The sequence below is a fragment of the Platalea leucorodia genome (assembly GCF_965183815.1).
Source record: "Platalea leucorodia genome assembly, chromosome: W".
In the NCBI taxonomy this organism is placed as follows: Eukaryota; Metazoa; Chordata; class Aves; order Pelecaniformes; family Threskiornithidae; genus Platalea; species Platalea leucorodia.
The window spans coordinates 4806678-4831280 of NC_138859.1; the positions used below are offsets into that span (position 1 = coordinate 4806678).

At 58.6% G+C, this 24603-nt stretch overlaps 1 pseudogene across 1 annotated transcript; it reads right to left on the reverse strand.

Annotated features, from left to right (window-relative positions):
- Nucleotides 1-157: 157 nt before the first annotated feature.
- LOC309601674 (AT-rich interactive domain-containing protein 3A-like) lies at nt 158-23728 on the reverse strand (annotated as a pseudogene). Its single transcript has 8 exons — nt 23690-23728; nt 22747-23065; nt 6471-6543; nt 2388-2571; nt 1920-2164; nt 1363-1624; nt 1096-1185; nt 158-300 (listed from the first exon to the last, which is right to left on the reverse strand). The product of its transcript is annotated as an AT-rich interactive domain-containing protein 3A-like (transcript).
- Nucleotides 23729-24603: the final 875 nt, after the last annotated feature.

A 24603-nucleotide genomic window follows, 5' to 3' on the forward strand; every position in this document is an offset into this window, starting at 1 on the left:
GGGCCACATGGGTGCTCACAGCCTTGCACGGACACAGCTCAGTATTGCAGCAAGAGGCACCTTTGTGTCCCTCATCCCACCTTGGTGGCCCAGTTGGGTCCCACGGCTCAGCCCTCCAGGGACCCCCAGCTGCTTTGGGGGGGGGGGGGAATCTCCCCTACGGCGGAGCACTGGCAGGAGTGTGGCTGTGCGAGGGGTCTGGGAGCAGTGAGTTCAGGGCAGGCACGGGGTTTGGCCGGCTCTGGGTGCTCCTTTCACTGGGTGCTGGGGAGGTCAGGGGCTGGCGGGCAAAGAGGATGCCTGGGGAGCAAGAGCAAGGGGGTTAGGGCAAACCCAGGGTTGGGGGCTCTGCTCGCCTGGCCCTCAGCACCTAGGCTGGGGAGGGTGTGACCAGCACCCCTGGGGGCTCCAGCCCCCCCAGGCCACCCTCCCCATCACCCTCGGTGCCTCCTCCAGCCCAGCTGCTCTCACCCTCTGTGGGGCAGCCTGCAGGGTGGCCTGGGACCATTTGGCTGGCAGCCCCACGTGTTGATTAGCCCTGACCTTTCCAGCTTGTTAAATATTTACGCCCTGAAGGAAAAGCCATTGATTTTAATTGTGAGTGTCTCAGTGAGGCAGGCAGGGAGCTGGGGGACACAGGGTGAGCTGCTTAGCCAGGTAGGTGCATGCCAGCACCCTGAAGGAGCCTCTGCTCCAGCAAAGCACTGCAACACCTTCCCCTGCTCCCAACACCCCGCTCTGCACCCAGCCAACCCCTACACCCATCCAGAGACCCTCTGGGCACACCAGCATCGTGACCTCATATTCAAGCTCTGCCTGCAGGACCCTGTAGAGGGGGATGACCCCAGGTGCTTTTTTGCACCTCAGCCTGAGTTCATCTATCCATCCTCCACTTTGGCCCTCCTGGGGGCCAATTTCCAGCCTCGCCGACCCCCTCCTTCGCCTGCTCCCTCTCCCCAGGCTCTGCCACTTCATTACAATGGATTTTATAGTAAAGACATCAGATTGAAGGAAGGACTTGCTGGCTAGGCAGTGGCTATAAGTTATTGGATTTCCCATCCACAATTACACAGGCCAAGTGGCCCTTCTATTTACCTGTGTAGACAACTCCATTTATTTCTATTGACACGTTGATACTGCTAATGCTGTTGGTGGACAGGTTCAATGCGGTCTCCCGTCTGTCATCTGGGGAAAGGAAATACCAATATGAGCATTAAGAGAAACAGAAACAAGAACCTGCCCAAGAGAGAGAAGTGGGGCCTCGGCCTCTCTGGGCAACCCTGCTCCTCTCTGGCCACAGCAGCTCCCTCCTGGGGTGCTAAGGGATGGGGTGACCCAAGCTGGGGAGTTGCATCTCAGTACCTCGGTTGGAGATCTTGACGTTCATGGGGAACTGGGAGGCCATGGCCAGGAGGTTGTGCTGCAGCGCGTGTTGCATCAGCTGCTGCTGCTCCTCCACCGTCAGGGCCGCCTGGGGATTCCCCCACCTCCAGCTTCTCTCACAGCAGCTCCAGCACCGCTGCCTGCAAGGCAGCTGCCGCTTGGGCTGCTGTGAGGTGGTGGCTAGCCAGTCCCACTGGGATAGCAATGCTCCCCAGCACCGGTGCCACCAGCATGCTGTCCTCTGCAACAATTGGGAGATCTCAGTGGGTCCCCCCATCTTGCCATCCCCAGTCGGTGCCACCTCCATCCCAGTAGCAAGGGTGGGCCACCACCCCCAGCATCTAGGCTTGGTCCTTCTCCAAAGTCAGGAGAAATAAAGCTTTCTCAGTCCCAGAGAGGGACTAAATGTACAAAATTGTTCCTTTTTTTTCCCCAAGCAAAAAGGGCAAGAGCAGCTGGAGAACATCCCTGCTGCCAGAGTGGTGCCCATCCCTGGGGGAGACGCTCGCTGCAGGCCAGCCGTGGTCCTCACCCACCTTTCTTAATGGCGTGCACTTGGCCAAGCTGGCTGCAGCTATGCGTGGAGATGCTGAGAGCTGGCAAAGGCATTTTGGGGGAGCCCAGCAGGGTTGGGGTGCCAGCCAGCGAGTAGTTGAAGAGCGCCGTACCGAAAGTCTGCCTCCATCCCTCCCGCCGGTTGCTGTCGATGGCGGCTTGGAGCTCCCTGGGAGAGCTGAGTGCCTGCTTTGCACATTCGTACGGGTACAGGTACTTCATGTATCTGCACGGGGAGGGAGCCAGGATGAGACCCAGCATCATGTGCCTCCCAGCCAGCCCCGCGCTGAACGGGGACCGGGGTGGGGATGGCATCTGGGAAGGGGCAGAGCCCTCCATGCCCCTTTGGGGCACCCCATGCTGCACCCCGGTGGGGGCTCTGGGACATCTGAGCCAGCAGGTGCCCCAGGGTGGGTGCCCCTCACCCACCGCCACCGCCAGGCTCTCACTGTGTGCGGAGGGTGAAGGCAGCGCTGGTGATGGAGGTAGGTAGGTTGAGGCCCTTGGTGATCTCCCGCCAGATCTTCTTGTTGATGACTTCGGCCAGGCCACCCTTGTCTGTCACCAGCTGGTAGAGCGTGTACAGGTCCAGCACTTGCTTGGCCATGATGGGGATGCGGTTCACAGGTGTCCCTTCCAGCCACGTGCAGGAGAGAGAAAAGGGTGCAGAGTGAGTCCACAGGGACCCTCGCCCCCCGGGGACACAGCCCCCACCTTGTCCCCACTGCCACTGCAGGTACCAGCTGGCCCCCGAGAGGAAACCCGTCTCTCCATGCCCAGGTGAGCACCCATGGGCATGGGGGGTGCAGGCAGGACCCCAGAGTGCCTGGGAGAGTGGTGCTGTGCCTGTGAGCGGGGCAGACCCTGGCATGCTGGCACAGGGTTCCCATCGATGGAGCTATCGGTGGGGCAGGGGGCCAGGTACACTCTCAGCTGGGATGTGGAGGCTTGGCAGGCTGGGCAAAGGGCCTCCTCCAGAGCCTCTTAGAGAGGGTCTCCCTCTCCAACTCTTAGAGCTCCCTATAGAGAATCTCCCCCCAAAATCTCTCAGAGCATCCTAGAAGGACTCTCTCTGTTACCCCCTTTCAGAGCCCAATAAAGAGAGACCATGCCCTACAGTTTATAGAGGGACTCACCCTATAACCCTCTCTGAAGAGGGACTCCTCCCATAACCCTTCTGGAGGGACTCACCCTATAACCTCTCCATGGAGAGGTTCTCTCTCTTAAAAATCCCCCTCAGAGCCCCATAGAAAGGAACTCCTCCATGAGTCCCCAGAGAGACTCCCCACCTCACAGATCCCCCCAGCAGCCCCCCCAACTTCTTAAAGGCCTTTGGCACCTCCTCCCAAGAGACCTGACCCCAAATTCCCTTCAAGTGCCCCCAATAGAGATCCTGGCCCCCCAACATCACCACCCACACCAAGGCCATGGGGCAAGGGGACATGGGGTCATCAGGGCTCTGGGAGCCCAGCATGGACCAGCATGGTCCCCACAGCCACAGGGTCCTTTTACAACCCCCTCCCCACTTTCCCAGCACCCCCAAATAGCCCCACAGCCTTACTCTGCCCTACAGCACCTTGGAGTAATGGTCCAGGCAGCGGCTGGGGACTACAGCAGGGCAGAGGAGGGATAAGCATCCTGTCCTGTCCCATCCTGTATTTATTCTTCCTGCAGGGCAGAGGAGTGTGGATGGTATCAGAAAGTCATCCATTTGGCTGGGGGAGGCTGTCACAGCTGCACTTCGCCCCTCAAACAAAGCTGTCACTCACCGCTGTCCTCCAGCATCCCTAATTTATGGCCCTGATATTGGCTTGGCTTCTTTGCATAAGCCTGAAAAATGAGCTATTTTTATTCCTTTACTGACTTCATTTAACTTTTTTTTTGTGTGTGTGTGTCTGTGTTGTTTGCCCAGTCAGGAAGGGGGAGAAGAGTTTATCCTCCTGGGAAAAAGGCAGAGATATTGACTTAATATCTGCCAGCAGTCCCTCGCCAGCCCTGTCCAGGGGGCTGCCAGCACCGGTCCCATCACCTCGGGGGGGGACGGATTCAAGGGCTCCCCATCACCCTGGCAGCTGCCAACAAGTTTGCAGGGTCTCAGCCCCCGATCAATGGCCCACAGATGACTTTTCTCTTCCCCCCTCCCTGACCGTGGCAGCTAATGAAAGCGGCTCTCACCATTAAGCTCGGGGCCACAAGGGGTGGGCATACAGTGCCTGTCCTGCTGACGAAGGCACCTGTCTGCATCCCTGCAGAGTGATGGCCCCAGCCCAGGGTGAGCGGCACAAAAGCCTGGGGAGGGGATGAGGGGGCCCTGCAGACCCCCAGCAAGCAAATGCAAAAATAGTCCCCCTATGTCCCAGCTCGCCACTTTCAGGGGTGCCACAGAGGTTGGGGCATGGGGACAATGTGCCCCACTGCCTGCACCCCATGTCTGTCCTGGCAATGGCATCACCCCCATCTCATCCCTGCTCCCCCAGATCCCTTCCAGCGGTCACCCCCATGTGGCACTGGGGGCAGGGTGTCCCAGTGCCATGCCATGGGGTCCCCGATGTGCCCCCCAGTGGGGCTGTCCCCAACACGTTTTTCAGCCCCACTAGTTTTCCACCCCACTGACAAATGCCAGTGCCAAAACCGCCCTGACAGACAGCAGGGGGGACGTGGCCCCTTTCATTAGGGATCACCCCAGAGGCATCAATCCCCCCTGGCCTACTGACACCCTGGAGACACAGCCCAGGGGTCGCAGCCCCCTGCCCATGCACCCCTGGATGCCCCAGCAGCACCCACACTGGCTCATGGGTGCCACTTCTCAGCCAGCTCCCAATGGCCCCTGCCACCCCAAGGACCCCCTGGATGCTGTCCCTGTCCCACAGCCCCCTGTCCCCTTTCTCTTTGCTACCCATCTCCAAAATCCCCTGCTCCTCCAACAGGCATGCACACACACCCATGCACACACACCTGCCTGCCCTCCCCTGGGGGAGGCACGGGGCAGAGGGGATAGGAACAGGACAGCTGGAGACAGAGGGATGAGGAGCAGCATTGCAGGGAAGCATCAGACAGACCGACAGACTGACTCCCCACACCACCAGGCACTCGCTTAATTATCCCTAGCCCCAAAGGCAAGGGAGTTAATTAGCTCTGGGGAGAGATAATGAGGTTGTGGAGCAGCCCATGAATCCTGTAGCTGATGGATGCTGGGTGGGGCCAAGGCAGCACTGATGCTCCTGCCTGTTCCCCCCAGCCTGCCCCACAGCCTCTCACTGGGGCCAGGGGGACCGGGGGGGGGCACCTGTGGGGCAGTACCCAGCCCCCCACCTCCAGCCAGGCTCTGGCATGAGCCCCACGGCCACACCAGCCCCCTGTGGCACAGCCTCAGGCGACAGGGGTTTGTGGGGTCTCAACCTGACCTGAAAGCTAGTCACTGCTGCCCTGCAGGTGAGTGGGCACCCTCACCACCTTTTCCACAGGCATGGCTTAGGGGCAACTGCCCCTTTCTGCCCACCCTCATCCCGCACACAGACAGCCCTGCTGCTCCCACACACCCCTCCCCAGCCGCCTTCTGTTAATTAGCTCGGTATTAACCTCTGCCTAGGGTTTACTGGCTATCGAGCGGCGTGTTCATTAATCCACACACCAGTAAAAGGCTCTAATTAATACAGCCAGCCACATGCCCACGCTCGGCAACTTTTAATTGTCACAAGCCCAGCCGGGGAGGGCCAACGTTAAAGCATTTATTGAGTCCCTGGGAGCTGACTTGGCCCCCCATGCCGATAGCAAAGATTTCTGATGTGATGCGGCAGGGCCGGCTGGTGGGCCCTTAACCTCTGGGTGCCTGGCACTGCCCGGATAGCTGACCCCACTCCTGCGGCATCAAGGGCATTGCTAAGAGGATCCACTAATGGGCATCCCCACCAGGCACTGCTGATGGACAGCCCTAACAGGCATCGCTAGTGGGCACTGCTAAGGGCATCCCCACGAGGCATCACTAAAAGGCACTGCAAATGGGCACTGCTAATGGGCATCATTAATGGGCATCCCTGCTGGGTACTGCTAACTGGCATCACTAACAGGTTTTGCTAACAGTCCTCACAAAGGGGTATGCTAACGGGCATCCCCACCAGGCATTGCTAGTGGGCATTCCTGCTGGGCATCACTAATGGGCATAGCTAACAGGCATCAGCAGTGGGCATTGCCACCAGACCCATCTCAGGGGGCCCAGGGGAGCCCCTCCAGCCAGCAGGCACCCCATGGGGGGGTCTGCCTGGGGCATCGGGGGCAAATCTGCAGGGTGTGAGTTTGTGTGAGTGTGTGCATGTGTGCATGCACACTGACCCAAGTGTGCACATGTGTGCGGGATATGGTGTGCGCATTTGAAAGCACCCATAAGGACATAGAGGGGGGCCGCCCTGCAGGACCTGCCTGGGGGGCTCACAGAGACCTGCAGCAGTTCAGTGCCCAAGTGGCCCCACTGTCAGCCCCCCCAGGCAGCCAGGGCAAGGGTGCCAGCGGCGCCCACCCCAGCCACCCACCTTTACCTCTCTTCTGCATGAAGCTGAAGAGGTCATCCAGGAACTCCTTGCGTTTCGGGTCCTCATCCAGTTCATAGAGCTGGGGGTGGGAGAGAGAGGGGTTAGAGCTGCCGGCACACGTGGGCAGAGGGGGTCAATGCCTGCGCCAGGACCCGGCATCACCCCTGGCCTCACCTGCCCACTCAGCCAGCAATGAGAGGCTCTCCCTGCACCACGGACGGGACCCCCCATCACACCTTCTGTGCTGGCAGCGCTGGGCTCTCCCTGTGCCCGGGGGCTGGCGTGGGCTGCCCACGCACCACTGACTGTTTTGCAGCCTTGCTGCAGAAATGCTGCGTCTGTGCCTCAGTTTCCCTGCCCCTCGCCTTGCTAGGTGAAGGGACAATGGCGTTTCAGCCAGGAAGATGATGCCAATGTAGACAGAGCAGCAGCAAATCCCAGGCCCCTGGGTAGGTCCCCGGGACCAGGATGCTCAGCCCTGCTCTGGCTCAGCAGCCTCCTGGCACTGCCCAGTGCCGGTGTTCACCAGGTCCCAGCATGGGCTCAGCATCCTCAACCACAGGGATGCACATCCACCTGTGTGCGGGAGATGCTGGTCCCATCCCAGGGCAGGGTGAACTGGCAAGGCCACAGTGCTGGGTGCTGGTGAAGGAGCCGCATGCACTGGGGCTGCCCCATGCGACCGGGGTGATGGGGCTATTGATGACCTGATAAGCACAGTCTGAGCCGTGTCGCCATGAGACGGGGCCTAATCGATGACCGGGGACAGCTCAAGGCGCCTCCACAAAGGGACACGCTGCCAGATCCTCCTCCCTCGGCCGGGCATGGGGACCCCAAATCCACCTTCCTCGGCTGTGCGCAGGGACCAGGGTGTGAGCACAGCAGCGACACGTCCCTGCAAGGCACAAGGACTTCCCGCAGTGGGATACGGGTGCGTGCATGCAAAGCCAGATGTGCGTGCACTGTGTGCAAGTGCATGAGCACGAAACCACGTGTGCAGCGCCGTGTGTGCAGACATGGTGCACGTATGTCCCAGCAAGTCTGTGGGTGCACCAACGTGTGTGCAAGCCAGTGAGCATGCACATGGTTGCACAGATGCACACATATGGCTGTGTGGATACTTATGTGTGTTGGATGGACGCAGCTCCGGACACACGGACACAACCCCCAAAGCTGAGCTGAGGGATGGCACCGGGGAGGTGAGCACAGCCCCTACACTAGGGACACGAAGCGCCAGCTCCATGTGAAAGCTAGGGCTCACCTGATTCCAGCACAGCACCTGGGTGATCATGACAAATTGGAGCCTGCCAGATCGATGGCCCAGCAGTAAAAGTCAGAGTATATGAAGGAAAAATTAGCACCAATCGAATGCACTATAAACACCGATTCATCCCAGCCAGCCCAGCAAGAATTTAAAGCCATTGAAAAGAAACAAAACTCAGTAGTCCAGAATGGATTTCCAAAACATATACGAAGACATGCAAGCTGGAAAACAAAGCCAGGCACAAGAGTCGTTTAAAAACAATTGTGCTGGGAAAGGCCGTTAAAAACCAATAGAAAGGGTGCTCCACGCAGCACCTCCTTCACCGGGCAGATGAAGGGAGCTGGGCTGTGGGGATGTGTCAGGCTTGTGGGGACATGGGGATGTGGGGATGGGGAGACATGGGGACACACAGGGATGCAGGGATGCTCCGACAGACACCTCGCGGTGTGTCCTATCACCAGACAGACACATCTAACACAGTCCCTCATCTAACCCATGGGTGCCAGCTGCAGGTCCCTCATATAACACATGGGTGCTAACTGCCTGTCCCTAACCTAGTCCACGGGTGCTACTGGCCTGTCTCCCACCACACCCATGAGTGCTGACTATCCAGCTCCGAGCTGCTCCATGGTGCTCCCTGTCTCTTCTCCCTGCAGGTACCACCTACCCATCCCCTCCTTGCAGCAGGGTGCTCTTGATGTGCCCTGACCCCTGGGTGCCAGTGCTCTGTCCCTCCCCTCCACCACGGTGCTCCCTGCCCCGCTCTGCACCCCCTCCCTTTGCCTTCTGGCCAGTCCATGATGCAGAGAGGTCTGCATCTGCGACTTGTCTGCCTGCCCTTTCCCAGGAGTTCCTTTAGCCATCGATTATGGTAACTAGGTCAGGCTCTGAGCAGAGCTCCAGGGGGGGCTGCTTTGATTTCTGCCACAGGAAAGCTGTATGAGTGTCCTGGTTTCAGCTGGGATAGAGTTAATGTTCTTCCTAGTAGCTGGCATAGTGCTGTGTTTTGGATTTAGGATGAGAATAATGTTGATAACACACTGATGTTTTAGTTGTTGCTAAGCAGTGCTTACACTGGTCAAGGACTTTTCAGCTTCCCATGCTCTGCCCGGTGCACGAGAAGCTGGGAGGGGGCACAGCCAGGACAGCTGGCCCAGACTGGCCAAGGGGCTATGCCATACCATATGACATCATGCTCAGTATATAAACTGGGGGAGTTGGCCAGGGAGCAGTGATCGCTGCTCGGGGATGGGCTGGGCATCGGTCGGCGGATGGCGAGCAATTGTAGAGTGTATCACTTGCTTTGTATTTTATTATTGTATTATATTATTATTATTACTACTATTACTACTATTCTATTTCATTTTACTTCAATTATTAAACTGTTCTTATCTCAACCCACGAGTTTTCTGACTTTTACTCTTCCGATTCTCTTCCCCCATCCCACTGGGGTGGGGGCAGTGAGCGAGCGGCCGTGTGGTGCTTAGTTGCTGGCTGGGGTTAAACCACAACAGTCCTTTTTGGCGCCCAACGTAGGGCACAAAGGGTTTGAGATAATAACAGATTAACCAGAGTGTATTAAGGAATTTGTATCTGTTAACAGTTGCTGGTCACAATATTGATTCATCTGTTCTCGGTATTAGTCTACTTGATCTGCACCATGCTCTTGTTTTTGCTGTTAAAGATTGCTGTTGGGTTTTGCAGTTTGCTGTGCTCTGCAGTGATTGGTGACGTTTTGCCTGGGAGATTTGTTATTAAAACACTGACCTTGAGCATTATCTGGCATTTGGGTTCTGTAGTGAAGCCATTACTGTACTTCGGGTACCACCTCATGGAGACAATTAGCAATTATACCTCTTCCTCTGAGAGGTTTTTTATGGAGGGAATACAGAATGGCACCTTCGCTGCCACCTTCTATGATGTTTCCTCCTTCATTACAACAACTTTTCTGTATATCTTGAACATCCTTGGGTAGTTAAGATATATCTATTGCTAGTTCTTGGGGATATTGTTTTGTCTAAGGTTAATAAGCAATTTAAGAATATCATCCAGAGATCTGCCCCAAGGCTGGATAGTTATGAGTGGCAGGGTGTGTGGGAGAGCATGGGCAAACGCCTAGGACGGTGGGCCCCTCCAGTATTTTGGAACTTCACCCCTGAACAAGTGCAGAATCCTGAAAAATTAGTAGAACATTTGGAAAAAGTATGCTGTCACCCTGGCAATTCTAGGGAGACACAAATCACCGCAATGTGCTGGGGCCTGGCCCATGCCTACCGAGCCCTATTCAACACTATTCAGAACCCTCAAGGGGAAGAGAAGGTCTTTGGATCGGACGACAAAACGACAGGCGCTGTGGCTACGCCAGAGAACCAACCCGTGCCAGTATCAGTCGCCCCTATACAGAAGAAAAAATACACAAGAAAATCAGCTCGTTTAGTAAGGGCTGATGATGAACCAGGGCCATCAAGAGAACAGGAGGAGGAAGAGGCAGAACCCACAAATGAGATGGTAACCACCCGAGCCCTGTCCCTGAGTGAGCTGCAAGATATGTGAAAAGATTTTAGTTGTCGTCCAGGCGAGCACATCGTCACCTGGCTGCTCCGATGCTGGGATAATGGGGCCAGTAGCCTGGAATTAGAGGGTAGGGAAGCCAAGCAGCTGGGATCCCTTTCTAGGGAAGGGGGCATTGACAAAGCGATTGGAAAAGGGGCAAAAGCCCTCAGCCTCTAGAGGTGACTCCTGTCAGGAGATGAAGTCCAGATGAAGTCCAGTGCACACGACCCATGTGGCGGAAGTTTGTACAGAGTGCACCATCATCATACACAAACTCTTTGGCAATAATGACCTGGAAAGATGAAGAGGGACCAACGGTGGATGAAATGGCTGGCCAACTCCGACAATACGAAGAAAGTCTCTCTTCCTCCCTACGGGCCTGCATCTCGGCTGTGGAGAAACTGCCTGATGTGCTAGCTGAGAAATTATCCTGGGAGTTCCAGCGATTCAAAGAGGACATGTCCTACTCCTCACCTGTACGGACCAGTATCTCAGCCATCAGGAGTAAGCGTCCCTCTGCTCAAGAGAGAAGATATAGTGGATACACACCATGGGGCACCCTGTGGTTTTATCTGTGTGACCATGGAGAGGATATGAGGAAGTGGGATGGAAAATCTACCTCGACCCTAGAGGCATGGGTACGTGAGTTGCAAGGAAAAACAACTACAAAAGGTGGTTCTTCTGGGAAAATTGCTGCTCCAGTTTCCAGCGAGCAGTTCCCCAGACAGAGTAGAAGGGCTGATTTTGCTTCCGATCTTAATAAAGGGATTTTTGATTTGCATTTACAAGAAGCAAGTAACGAATGCTATGACCAGGACTAGAGGGGCCCTGCCTCCAGCCAGGTGGAGGAAAGGGACAACCGGGTGTACTGGACTGTGTGGATTCGATGGCCTGGCACATCAGCCCCACGGGAGTATAAGGCTCTAGTGGACACCGGTGCACAGTGTACCCTCATGCCATCAAGCTATGAAGGAGCAGAACCCATCCGTATTTCTGGAGTGACAGGGGGATCCCAACAGCTGACTGTGTTGCAGGCTGAAGTGAGCCTAACTGGGAAAGAGTGGCAAAAGCACCCCATTGTGAGTGGCCCAGAGGCCCCGTGCATCCTTGGCATAGACCACCTCAGGAGAGGGTATTTCAAGGACCCAAGAGGGTACCGGTGGGCTTTTGGTACAGCTGCCTTGGAGATGGAGGAAATTAAACAGCTGTCTACCCTGGTTGGTCTCTCAGAGGACCCGTCTATTGTGGGGTTGCTGAGGGCCGAAGAACAACAGGTGCCAATCGCTACCACAACAGTGCACCGGCGGCAATATCGCACCAACCGAGACTCCCTGATTCCCGTCCATAAGCTGATTCGTCGACTGCAGAGCCAAGGAGTGATCAGCAAGACTCCCTCACCTTTTAACAGTCCCATATGGCCAGTGCGAAAGTCTAATGGAGAGTGGAGACTAACAGTAGACTATTGCAGCCTGAACAAAGTCACGCCGCCACTGAGCGCTGCTGTGCCGGACATGCTAGAACTTCAATACGAATTGGAGTCAAAGGCAGCCAAGTGGTGTGCCACAATCGATATCGCTAATGCGTTTTTCTCAATCCCTTTGGCAGCAGAGTGCAGGCCACAGTTTGCTTTCACTTGGAGGGGCGTCCAGTACACCTGGAATCGACTGCCCCAGGGGCGGAAACACAGCCCCACCATTTGCCATGGACTGATCCAGGCTGCACTGGAACAGGGTGGGGCTCCGGAACACCTGCAATACATTGATGACGTCATCGTGTGGGGCAACACAGCAGAAGAGGTTTTTGAGAAAGGGAAGCAAATAGTCCAAATCCTTCTGGAGGCCGGCTTTGCCATAAAACCAAGTAAGGTCAAGGGACCTGCACAGGAGATCCAGTTCTTAGGAATAAAATGGCAAGATGGACGTCGTCAGATCCCAACGGATGTGATCAACAAAATAACAGCCGTGTCCCCACCAACCAGCAAAAAGGAAACACAAGCTTCCTTGGGCACTGTGGGTTCTTGGAGAATGCATATTCCAAATTACAGTCTGATGCTAAGCCCTCTCTATCAATGACCCGGAAGAAGAATGATTTCAAATGGGGCCCCGAGCAGCAGCAAGCCTTTGAACAAATTAAACGGGAGACAGTTCGTGCAGTAGCCCTTGGGCCACTCCGAGCAGGACAAGATGTAAAGAATGTGCTCTACACCGCAGCTGGGGAGAACGGCCCTACCTGGAGCCTCTGGCAGAAAGCACCAGGGGAGACTCGAGGTCGACCCTTAGGGTTTTGGAGTCGGGGATACAGAGGATCCGAGGCTGGCTATACTCCAACTGAAAAAGAGCTATTGGCAGCATATGAAGGGGTTTGAGCTGCTTCGGAAGTGGTTGGTACTGAAGCACAGCTCCTCCTGGCACCCCGACTGCTGGTGCTGGCCTGGATGTTCAAAGGGAGGGTCCCCTCTACACATCATGCAACTGATGCTACGTGGAGTAAGTGGGTTGCAATGAGCTCGGATATGAAACCCCAGTTGCCCAGGAATCTTGGAAGTGATCATGGACTGGCCAGAAGGCAAAGAGAGGACATTATTCTCATCCTAAATCCAAAACACAGCACTATGCCAGCTACTAGGAAGAACATTAACTCTATCCCAGCTGAAACCAGGACAATGAGCCAGGCTTTGCCTGCGTTTCCCTGCCTGTCCCTGCCTCCAGCAGGGCTCCCACCACTACTGCTCCATGTGAAGCCATTTCCATTCCTGTACAATCTCCTGGCTTGGGAAAGCAGGAGCAAACCCCCCAAAACTGGCAACTGCTGCCCATCCCATGGCAGGGTGAAGCCACCACCTTCCTGGGGGGTGAACACAGCAGGTGGGCTCCTGCACTCCAAGCTCAGCAGCACCTACACCTCTGCTGGGCCCCCAGGTGCTGCTCACCTTTCCGCTTCCACCAAGGCAGGCAGGATCCCACCCAGCGCATGCCGCCACTGCCTCCAGCCCCCAAAACTGGTGTGACCTCCAAGTGCCGGGATCTATTTTTCCACAATTTATTAACGTCTAACCTTTTATCTGCGGGGCACCGAGATGCAAAAACACATTACATCAAATGGGGAGCAAAGGTCGGCTTTTAAGCGGAGACAAGAGTAGAGCCGAGTAACAGGGGACACACCGGCAGGGCCCTTGGGTGCACTGGGGATGCACCAGGCATCCAGTGAGATTTGGGGATGCTCAGGCTGGAGAGGAGGTGGGTTTAGGGAATTCTTGCTGATGGGGGGTGGGCTGGGTCCCAGCAAACGCTGGCTATGGGATCTAGGCATAACAGCTTCACAAGGGTGGCACAGGGGTGGCATGGGTGGTGGTCTGCCACAGCTTCCAGGCATGGAGGGACCCCCAGACACCCCCAGCCCTGAGGAAGGAGCCAGCTCCATCCCCTACCCAGGGCTCCTGGCCCTGCCACTCACCCTCCTCCTCCTCCTGCAGGGTGGGCACCTTGGTCCCTTCCTCCCTTGCTTGGGGACACACAACCCCACATGAGTGTGCACAACCTTGCATGGGTACACACAACCTGATGTGATGAGTCAACGGCTCCATGTCTGGATGGAGATCAGTGACAAGTGGTGTCCCTCAGGGGTCCGTACTGGGGCCAGTGCTGTTTTATATCTTCATCAATGACATAGACAGCGGGATCGAGTGCACCCTCAGCAAGTTTGCAGATGACACCAAGCTGAGCGGTGCAGTTGACTCGCCTGAGGGACGGGATGCCATCCAGAGGGACCTGGACAAGCTGGAGAAATGGGCCTGTGTGACTCTCATGAGGTTCAACAAGGCCAAGTGCAAGGTCCTGCACCTGGGTCGGGGCAATCCCCAGTATCAATACAGGCTGGGGGATGAAGGGATTGAGAGCAGCCCTGAGGAGAAGGACTTGGGGGTACCTATAGATGAAAAGCTGGACATGAGCCGGCAATGTGCTCTCGCAGCCCAGAAAGCCAACCGTATCCTGGGCTGCATCAAAAGAAGCATGGCCAGCAGGTTGAGGGAGGGAGGGGATTCTGCCCCTCTGCTCTGGTGAGACTCCACCTGGAGTATTGCGTCCAGCTCTGGGGTCCTCAGTACAGGAAGGACATGGACCTGTTGGAGCAGGTCCAGAGGAGGGCCACAAAAATGATCAGAGGGATGGAACACCTCTCCTATGAGGACAGGCTGAAAGAGCTGGGGTTGTTCAGCCTGGAGAAGAAAAGGCTCCAGGGAGACCTTATTGCAGCTTTCCAGTACCTGAAGGGGGCCTGCAAGAAAGCTGGAGAGGGACTTTTTACAAGGGCACATAGTGATAGGACAAGGGGTGATGGCTACAAACTGAAAGAGGGTAGATTTAGATTGGATATAAGGAAGAAATTCTTCACCATGAGGGTGGTGAGGCACTGGCACAGGTTGCCCAGAGAAGTTGTGGATGCCCCCTCCCTGGAAATGTCCAAGGCCACGTTGGATGGCACTATGAGCAACCTGGTCTAGTGAAAGGTGTCCCTGCCCATGGCAGGGAGGTTGGAACCAGATGATCTTGAAGGTCCCTTCCAACCCAAACTGTTCTATGATTCTATGATTCTATGATTGATTAGCCGCGCTGCTATTCCATCTGGCCGCTGTTCACACAGGGATCTCGGGCAATGTTCATCCCCATGCCCCAGCCCCATCCAGGGTGCAGCTGCATGCCACAGGTGGCCAACCACCGATGGGCTGTTTTGGGCTCCTTGCGCCCCTCCAGAGCATCACTGCCACCTCCAAGCTGGGGATCGCTGGCTCCTTCCCCAGGGAGATGGTGCACAGCCAGGCACTCGGACACCAGGGTGTCCCCCCAGATGTCCTGATGGGATGGGGGAATGGGAAAGTTGTCGGTGCCTCAGTTTATCCCACAGGCTTGCAACCCCAGGGACTGGCCATTCTCAATGGATGCACAGCCCTGTGCACCCTGGGGTGCAGGGACCCCAAGAACGGCCACAGCCAGAGCCCCCCCACCGCTCCCCCCCACCGTGGGGCACACACAAAGGAACCGAGGGCTCGTGGGTCCCCCCCCATCCCCATGCCTGGAGCTGGGGGGCAGCTCACTCCCTGCTGGGGACAAACCACCCCCGACCTTGTGAGCCACTGCTTGCCTCTGCCGACAGCTGTTAATAAGTTAATGGTTACAGAATGGCTTTGCCTGGACACTGGATGCATTCGAAGGCACTGTCAGCTCACGGGGAGGAACTGCTCCCCTGAACCCACAGCCCCAATGGGTGCCAGGGGGCTCGCTCGCCCCGGTATCCTCAGCCTCAGCGGTCACCCCACCAGTGTGGCCGGACACCCCCAGCTGGAGCCTTCTCCCAGCGCTGCAGCTAACCCCCCAAACCTTTCATTGTGCTTAATATTTAACGGCGCTTTATAGAGCAGCAGGTTTAATTAGTGCTGATAACACGGTGGATCCGGCAGGTCATTAAAACTCCCCTCTCCCAGGAGAGCTGCCTGCTGCAAACATTAACCTGGCTTCGCGCAAGGTGAGGGACTGTTTGCTGGCAGCGCTGGCTTTGGGACGGCAGCCCCCTGCCTGCAGCCCAGCCCTGGGGTGAAGGGGGAGCTCGCAGGGTCCCCAGCCTCCTCCTCAACCTGTTTCGCAGGAGGGGAAACTGAGGCACAGGGTGCTGGCATGGCTCGCCCAAGGGTTGGAGCCACGTATCTGGAGGAAACGTGCTGTGTGGTGCCATCGTGGGCACCGTCTGTGGCCCCATCCCACCATCCTACATCCATCTGTCTGGGGGCTGTGGTGCAGGGGGTGGGTCCCAGCTCCCAGCGAGCACGCGTCCCCCACGCTCAGACCCTTGTTACTTGGCCATGGTTGAACAGGCAAGGAGTCAATGAGGGGATTTGTTTGGGTTAACCTCCCTGACCCGGCGGCGCTTGCCACACCGCCATCTCCTCCTCCATCCCTGTCTTTCCCTCCATCCCTCCCAGGGTGACTGGAACTGGGGGACCCCCCCCGGAGTCCCCCAAGGGACATGCATGCACACACCTGCTATACATGCATAAGTGTGCACATGGGGCATGTGCTTGCACATGTGGGGGTTTGCACATGCACACACCCACTATAGGGCTGGGTGAGTATGGAGGTGCACACCTGGTGGGGCTGTGCACATGCCTGGAATGTGCATTAGGTGCTCAGTGACTCCCCCCCCGTGCACCTCCAACCCCATCCTCTTCCTCTGGCAGCTTTGAAGCAACAATGGGGGAGGAAGGGCTGGTGGTCTCCCCTGCGCCAGGGATCCCAGCCCCCACCGCCAGAAGAGCTGCACACCTGAGCAGAAAGGGTGTCTGGGGCTGGTGCTCACTCCTGCCCCACCACTGGATACCGTATGTGGGCGACAGATGCAGGACAGAGCAGCTCCAAGCTGCAGCCCACAGCAGGAGAACATGGCCCCGCCAACATGGGCATCCCCAGTGGGTGCCCTGTGCCCCAGGGGATGGGTCCCCACAGCTCCCATGTACAGTGCCCAGCATGCTCACACTGTGCACGCTCACACACCCAGCGCACCCCCACCTGCACACTCACACAGCCCCCAGCTTTCTCTGCACATGCACACGCACACGTTGTGTGCACACTCACCTTGCGCACACTCACCCCCAGACACACTCTCCTTGGGCAAACACCCCACACACACATGCTCACACAGCCCCTATACATGCTCTCCCTCTGCACACACAGCCCCCTGTGCATGCTCATGCATCTCTTATACACTCTCCCTGTGCACACACTCACTCCCTGTGCACACTCACCCATACCCTTTATACTTTTCCTGTGCACACCCACACACCCCGTGCACACTCACACACCCCCTATACACTCTCCCTGTGCACACATACTCACCTGCTGTGTGTGCTCACCCATCCCCTACATGTTCCCTTTGTGCACACACCCCACCCATGCACGCTCACACATCCCCTATGCATGCCCCCTGTGTGCACACCCACCCCCCCACCCCGTGCATGCTCATGCATCCCCTATACCCTCTCCCTGGTGCATGCTCACCCATCCCCTACACATGCTGTTCCCTATGCACATTGACCCCCACGGACACCTGAGCTTGTTCCCACACCCCTGCGCAGCTGCAAACCCCCGTGGGTGCCCCGGCAGGGCAGGATCCCACCTCCCTGCCGCAGCCCTGCCCAGCCCACTGCCGGCACAGGGGATTTACCTCCATTATTAACCCAATCAGTGGATTAGCGGAGGCCCAAGCCAGTGAGGGGGTGCATCCCCCCCCTCACATCCGATTCTGGGGTGGCAGCCTGGGAGGGAGCCAGGGGCAGCCATGGGGTGGGGGCTCCTACCAGTGCTCCTCTCCTGCCTGCGGCACCTTTATTCTCACACCCTTGATTAGAGACCCCAATCCCAAGCCCTTGGGACCCCCCAGTTGGGAGATGGTGTTGCGGTGGCTGCCAAAGCTCTCAGCATCCCCTGGACTGCAGCGGGGCTGGGAAGGCCCCTGCGGGGCAGCAGCAGAGGCAGGGGGCTGGCACCCACCAGGACCGCTCAGCACTTTGGCTGGGGGCAAGGGGCGCAGGGGTGGTCATGGAGGGGGGCTCAGCCCCCAAACCCTGCCCCAAACACCCATGGGTCTATACAGCTCCATACGTGGAGACACTGGTCCATGCACATGCAGGAGTGCCCATACATGCTGGGACACTACACGTGTCCCTATACATACACACAGGTGTGTTCACACATGCATGGGCACAGCATACGTATGAGGGCAGACACATGGGCATATACACACCCCTACACTCGGGGGCACACACATATGGGTCCATACACACTTGGCCACATCCATACACATGTGGGCACTCATATAGGTCCATATACACACACAAGCACTCATACAGGTTCATACACACTTGGGCACTTATATGGATCCATGCACACACATAGGGTCTCCCAGGAATCCCTACACACATGAGCACTCATATGGGTCCACACACATACATCAGCACTCACACGGGTTCAGACACACACAGGCACACCCCTACACTTATATGGGCATTTATATGGATCCATACACTCATGTTGGTCCATACGTACACACACACACACGCCCAGAACACCCCCGTGTGCACTCCCATACCCCATCCGTACACCCCCCCCCGACATACCCCAGCAGCCCCCTGCTCCTGCCCTGTGCCCCTGCACTTCTGCTGGGCTGCTGGAGCTTCTGGAGCTGCTGGAGCTGCTGCTGCCGGGGATTAGTGCACTGACCCTTGCTGCCACTGCCTCCCTGCTGCAGGTGGTCCCGGCCCTGGGGCAGAGCTCTGCCCACAGGTTTGCCGGCGAGAAGCCTCTAGGGACAACCACCACGTCCATCTGTGTCCTCCCCCCCGCCGTGGTGTAACCCTGTAATTTAGCCCCAGGAGCCCTGCAGTTGTTGTTCCTGCACCTGGGTTAAAGATGTGCTGGAGGTGGGGGGCTAGGGCAGGGAGACCACCTCCCTCCCCCTGGGGTCCCCCTTCCAAGCTGCCTCTGTCCCCCTAACCCCACAGGAGAATCAATGGGGATGAAGGCAGGAGGGTGAGTGCCACACAGCCCCGCTGCCCCATTTTGGGATGACCCCGAGGCACGGTGAGGGGAACTGATGGTGTGGGACATCTGTGGCAGGGAGGGCTGCAACCATCTCAGAACACTTTCCTCCAGGCTTTGAGACACCAGCGCATCCGTTCATGGCCAGCGAGCCTCCCCCATAAATGCATGGAAAGGGCAGGTGGGTGCAAGAGGCAACTGCCAGCAGTGGGGACAGATGGGGCAGGAGCAGCACCACAACAGGAGAAATGGCCACGTCAGGGATGAACAAGGACGATGGCAAACAGCTGCTGGCAAAGCCAGCCATCCCCAAATTAACCACTGAGGCTACCAGACACCCAAGAGTGCCCGAAGGGCCGGCTGGGGCTGACGCCCCCCCAGCTGCTCCCGGGCACAGAGGTAGGAGCTCCAGGGGGGTCCTGATCTCCCCCAACTGCAACCAGATGGGTCTGAATGTGCTGGCAGGGCCCTAGCAGGGAGGGCATCCTCCTGACAGAGAACACTCTGTTGCTGGAGGGTTGGGCACAAAATCCAGGTGTTTGAGTTCCTCCTGCCTGGGGCCTTCCCACAGTGCCACCTCCAGGAAGAGCCAGGGGATGGAGAGGGAAGCCTCGTATCCTGGTGCTGCTCTTCCATCACTTGGAGGAAACCAGGGTGCCCATCCTCATGTGTGTGCATGGCTCCCTGAGGGCAAAAGCTGAATTCACAGGGCTGCGCTGGCTCCCGGCAATGCCAGGCTCTTCCCAGTGTCCTCCAAGTCAAACGCGTGACACAGCACTGCAGCATCGCAACTTGGTGGCATCCCCATCCCCAGGGAAGGGGGGCTTGTGGATAGCACATGGTCAGACCCCTCTCAGTGCCCCCCGTCCTGGGACCAGGGCTCCTTCGCGGCACTGGGTGCAGGAGACCTCCTGGACCTTTGCCCATGTCTCTACCCATGTGTCCTTATCAAGTGTACATAGATCGGTGCTGGGGGCTGATGCAAGAGGCAGGGGTGAGGGGGTCTCACAATCCCGTAACATCAGAGCGGCCCTCCCAGATCAGCGCAAAGGACCCGCCAGCCTCCCCGGTGCCTCGGGAAACGTATAAAACCAGGGCAAACATATGGGATATTGCCCCAAAATGCTCCCCTGGGTGAAGCAACATTTGCCTATTAACCCTCAATGGGTTTCTCCACTGCAACCTCATCCTCTGCTCCCATTTTTAGCACCACCGCGCTGCATGGAAAACCCCCTGAGGCTGGTCCTGCACCCACCTCCCACCCCATCCCCATCAGGGCCGCTCCTCACTGCGGAGAGCTGGGGAAGTGTCTCCCTGCCCACCCTCCACAAACCAGCCAGGATTTAGGGATCCAGGTTCACTTAGCTGTCCCCCCTGCCCAGGAGGATGACAGCAAGGACAGACCCTGAGACCCATCCCAGGTGATGCCAGCGGTGCCGTGTTGGGATGTGGAAGCTTTGAGCAGGGGGTCCCAGTGGGAGACATAGCCCTGGCTGCTGTGGGGTCTCTCCCCAGCTCCAGGACCCCCATGCCCACGCTGCCGGTGCCCCGGCAGCTTGTGAGCAGGCACACACTGCCCTCTGTGCCCCACAACATTGCAGTCCAGCCCCTGGGAAACCTCTGAAAGCCAGAGCACAGCCACTTTCCCTGCTCAGCCCCTGCCGAGAGCAGAGAAGCTGTTCCCCAGGCTGGATGAGGCATGGCTCTGCAGCCTGGGGAGGGACAGGAGGACACACATGTCCCTCCCAGGCAGGGTTATGTCCCCTCCCAGATGATCACAGGGGAGGGACAGGAGTGACAGCCACCCTGCAGACCCCAAGGCAAGCCTGCGCTGCAGCCTGCTCAAAACTGTCACCCCATACAGGGCGGCACCATGCAAAGGCAGGACAGGGATGGTCCCAATAACTCCTTTCCACTCTCCTAGTCCCATCCTGTAAAGCCACCCAGAGGCAATCGGTCCCCTTGTCCCTGTGCACCCGGGGGCACTGAACAAAAGGAACATCCTGCTGTCCCCTGGGCTGGCTGGGACATGCCACCTGGTGGGAAACCCACGTGTGGGTGTCTCTGGAGCAGGGACCCATCGCCTTTCCGAATAGGGTTGGAAAAAAAAGAGAGCAAGCAAACAAGGAGCCAGCTCTCTCCGGGAAGCTGCAGCAGGATTTATACCCCCGCCCCGACCTCCTCTGCTATCCATCTCCCCGGTATTCACACCGCGCTGCCGGCTTCTCTACTGCCCCGCACGTGGAGCGCTGACAGCCCCAGCCAGGGGCAGGGCACAAGGCTGAAGGATGAGGCTTTCTCTCCGTAAAGCCTTCCTAGGCCTGGGAGGGAGAAGCCACTTCCCACCTCCCGGCTGACCCCGAGAAACGGACAGTCAGCCTTTTTTTGCACAGCGGGGTGTAACGTAACACTTCCCCGATGAGCTATTTGGCCTACGCAGCTCACCCACCACGGCCCTCCCCGGGTTGCTTTCGAGGCAGTATCCAGCACTGGCAGCCTCCCCGGGCACGGCTGCGGGGCACACACTGCCTGCACCCTGCCTGCACCCGTACCTGCTGCCTCTCAGGTGGGTGCTCAGGGAGGCGAGCTCTGGCTCTTCCAAACAACCAGAAAGGGTAATCTCCAAACAGAAAGAGCACCATCGTGGCCCCACAGCACCTGAAAGTTGGGTCCTTGCTGCTGTCCCCATCCCCTCCTGCCAGAGCCACTGTGGATGAGTCCTGCTGTCCCCTGAGCAATGCCATCCTAAAAAGCTACACACCAGCTGCACAGGGACCAACTGCCTGCTCTGTCCCTTCGCCACATCCTCCCTGCCACCCACCCTGCCACCAGCGTCAACCCTCTCTCCCCCCACAATGAAGCCGAGCACATGGGGAGTGCAAACCTGACCTAGTGCTGTGCAATCCACACTCATGCATGGAGCAGCTGCATGTGAAACAGGGCTTCCACAACCCAGCAGGGACGGAATCCACGCACAGGGGCACGTTATTAAATATACAGAGGCCTTTCCTCCACCCTATATATGAGCTCCGGGAGCCCTGTCCCTCCACCAGATCTCCATGGCACATGGGGCCCCCTATGCCCATTGGGAGGGAGGTGATGGAGTTGACATGCTGCTTCCTCCAGCCAATGTAGGAAATCAATGAGCAGCATCAACCAGCCGTAATACGTGCTGGCCCTTGCAGAGACACAGGGGAGCTTGACTCCGTGGCCCACCAGCTCCTTGGGGTGACCGTGCACTGGAGCCCTTGCCCCTGTCCATCTCCACAAAACCTCTGCAGACAGGGGTCACCCCGTTTTACCCATCATGGAAAGCACCGGGGATGGAGTCTGCATGGGTCAGGGTAGGCACAGGGAGGTGTCTGGACACTGGGCACCCCGTCATGCTGTGAGGCCTGGGGACAGGCATAGGGGACACCAGGGAGATGGGGGACACGAGGCAGGGATGGGATGGGGCTTGGTGGCAGGGAGATGGGGAGCACACAAAGATGCCTGTTGGCAGTGAGGAGCATTCGGGGGTACCCATTTGGGGCAGGATGGGGCTCTGGGACAGGAGTGCTGGCTGGGGTACACTGACTGTGCTTGCCTGGGATGTGGTTTGGGGGCAGTGGAGGGGGAATGGGGGGGGTCCCATTTAGGGTGTCATGGAGACCGTCTGGGGGTACTGGGAATGTCTTCTTGGGGTGGGACTGGGATGGGGCTTGGGGCAGTGGGGTTGCCCATTTAGGGTGGGTCGCAGAAGGGGTTTGGGGGCAGTGAGGGGCATAAGCCATGACCATTTGGGGAGGGCTGGACCCCGAGTTTGGAGGCCGTGGGGGGACACCAGGGCTGCCCACCTGGGGCAGCTGGTGCTGGTGCTGGGGCAGCAGATGCCTCCTACCTGCTTGAACTGCTCCTCGTAGGTCCACTCATAGTGCGGGGGGGGAGGTGGGTCGCGGGGCTCCCCTTCTTCCTCCTCCTCCTCCTCTTCCTCGTCCTCCTCCCCGGGGAGGGCCGGGGGCCGGGCGGCGGCGGGGAGTGGCGGGCGGCGTCCCGGGGCCGGGGCCGGGCTCGGCCGGGAGCCATCGGGGAGTGCCGTCGGGTCCGCGGGCCAGGCGGGCCGCCTGCTGCCGCTGCAGGCTCTCCATCACCGCCGCCAAACGCAGCCCCCCGCGCCTCAGCGCCGCGCCGGAGGAGGAGGAGGAAGGAGGGGAGGAAACACCCCCCAGCCCACCCGTTCTCCCCTCCCCTCCCCTCCCGGGGGCTCTGCCCAAAAGTTGGCCGCGGAGCCGCTGCTGCATCGGGCGCGGCACCCGCTGCCGGAGTGGCTGCCTCCCCCGCCGGGACCATCCGGCACCCTGCCCTACCGGGGACCCGTCCCCCGGGACCTCATCCCCGCTCCTCCGGGGGACGCCCTCCCCGCTCCCACCGGGGACAGGTCCGACCGGGGACCCCCGTCCCTGTCTTGCGGGGAGCCTCCCTCCTCGGTCCCACGGGGACCGTGTCCTGCTAGGACTCACCGCCCCGCTCCCACCGGGGACCGCGTCTTACTGGGGACCCCCTCCCCGGTCCCACCGGAGACCTCCGCCCCGACGGTCCCAGCGGGGTCCCTGTCCTACCGGGGACCGCCCTCCTTGGTCCCACTGGGGACCGTCTCCTACCGCCCCCACCCCGGCCCCGCCGGAGATCCCCCCTCGGTCCCACCGGGCGCCCTGTCCTCCCGGGACCCTCCTCCCGTTCCCACCGGGGACCCTCATCCCGCTCCCTGTCTTACCCTGTCCGACGGGGAGTGCCCCCACCCCGCTCCCACCATGCACCCCCGGCCCTCATGCACCGGCCCTCACCAGGGCGGGTTTGGCCGCCAGGCTGGGATTTTCCACCATGTCGCCGGCTCCGAGCACCGCCCGGGGTTCGCCCCGCCGTCCCTGGGGGCACGGCCGGCTGCTTCGCCCGGTCCTGGCCCGCCGCTCACATGGCGCCGCGCCCGCCGATATTTCTTTTATTCCACAGCAGATGAGGGTGGGTGGGATTTTTCCTTCCTTCCTGCCTTCCTCCCTGCCTTCCTTCCTTCATTCATTTATTCCTTCCTGCCTGCCTGCCTTCTGGCCTTCCTGCCTTCCTGCCTTTTTTACTGCCTTCCTGCCTGCCTTCCTGCCTGCCTGCCTGCCTGCCTGCCTTCCTGCCTCCCTCCCTCCCTTCCTTTCTTCATTCCTTTCTTCATTCCTTTCTTCATGCCTGCCTTCCTCCCTCCCTCCCTCCCTTCCTTCCTTCCTTCCTTCCTTCCTTCCTTCCTTCCTTCCTTCCTTCCTTCCTTCCTTCCTTCCTTCCTTCCTTCCTCTCTCTTTCTTCCCTTTTTTTTTTTGTTTTTTATTTTGCAACAAGTGGCAGGCAGTTAGCAACACCCCTCCCCGCTCCCATTTGCTAGCGCACGTCGAGGGACACATCCGGGAAGGGCCGGCCTTGCGGTAGCCCTGGGGGATCGCCCCGGGACCTGCCCGCCGAGAGCCGGCCCCGGGCCGCCCTGCGCAGGGCGGCGGGAGGGGATGGGGCCGGGGGCGCAGGGGGCTGGGCGGGCCGCAGTGTGGGAGGGTGGGCAGGGCGTGCATGCATGCCGGTGCTGGGCGAGGGGAGCATATGGGATGTGTGTGCAAGGGGTCTTTGCAGTGGGTGCTGCACCCATTGCCCACATATACAGAGGGTCTGTGTATGTATAGATACCTGTGTGCACTGGGAGAAGGTAGTGCATTGCATGTGAGTG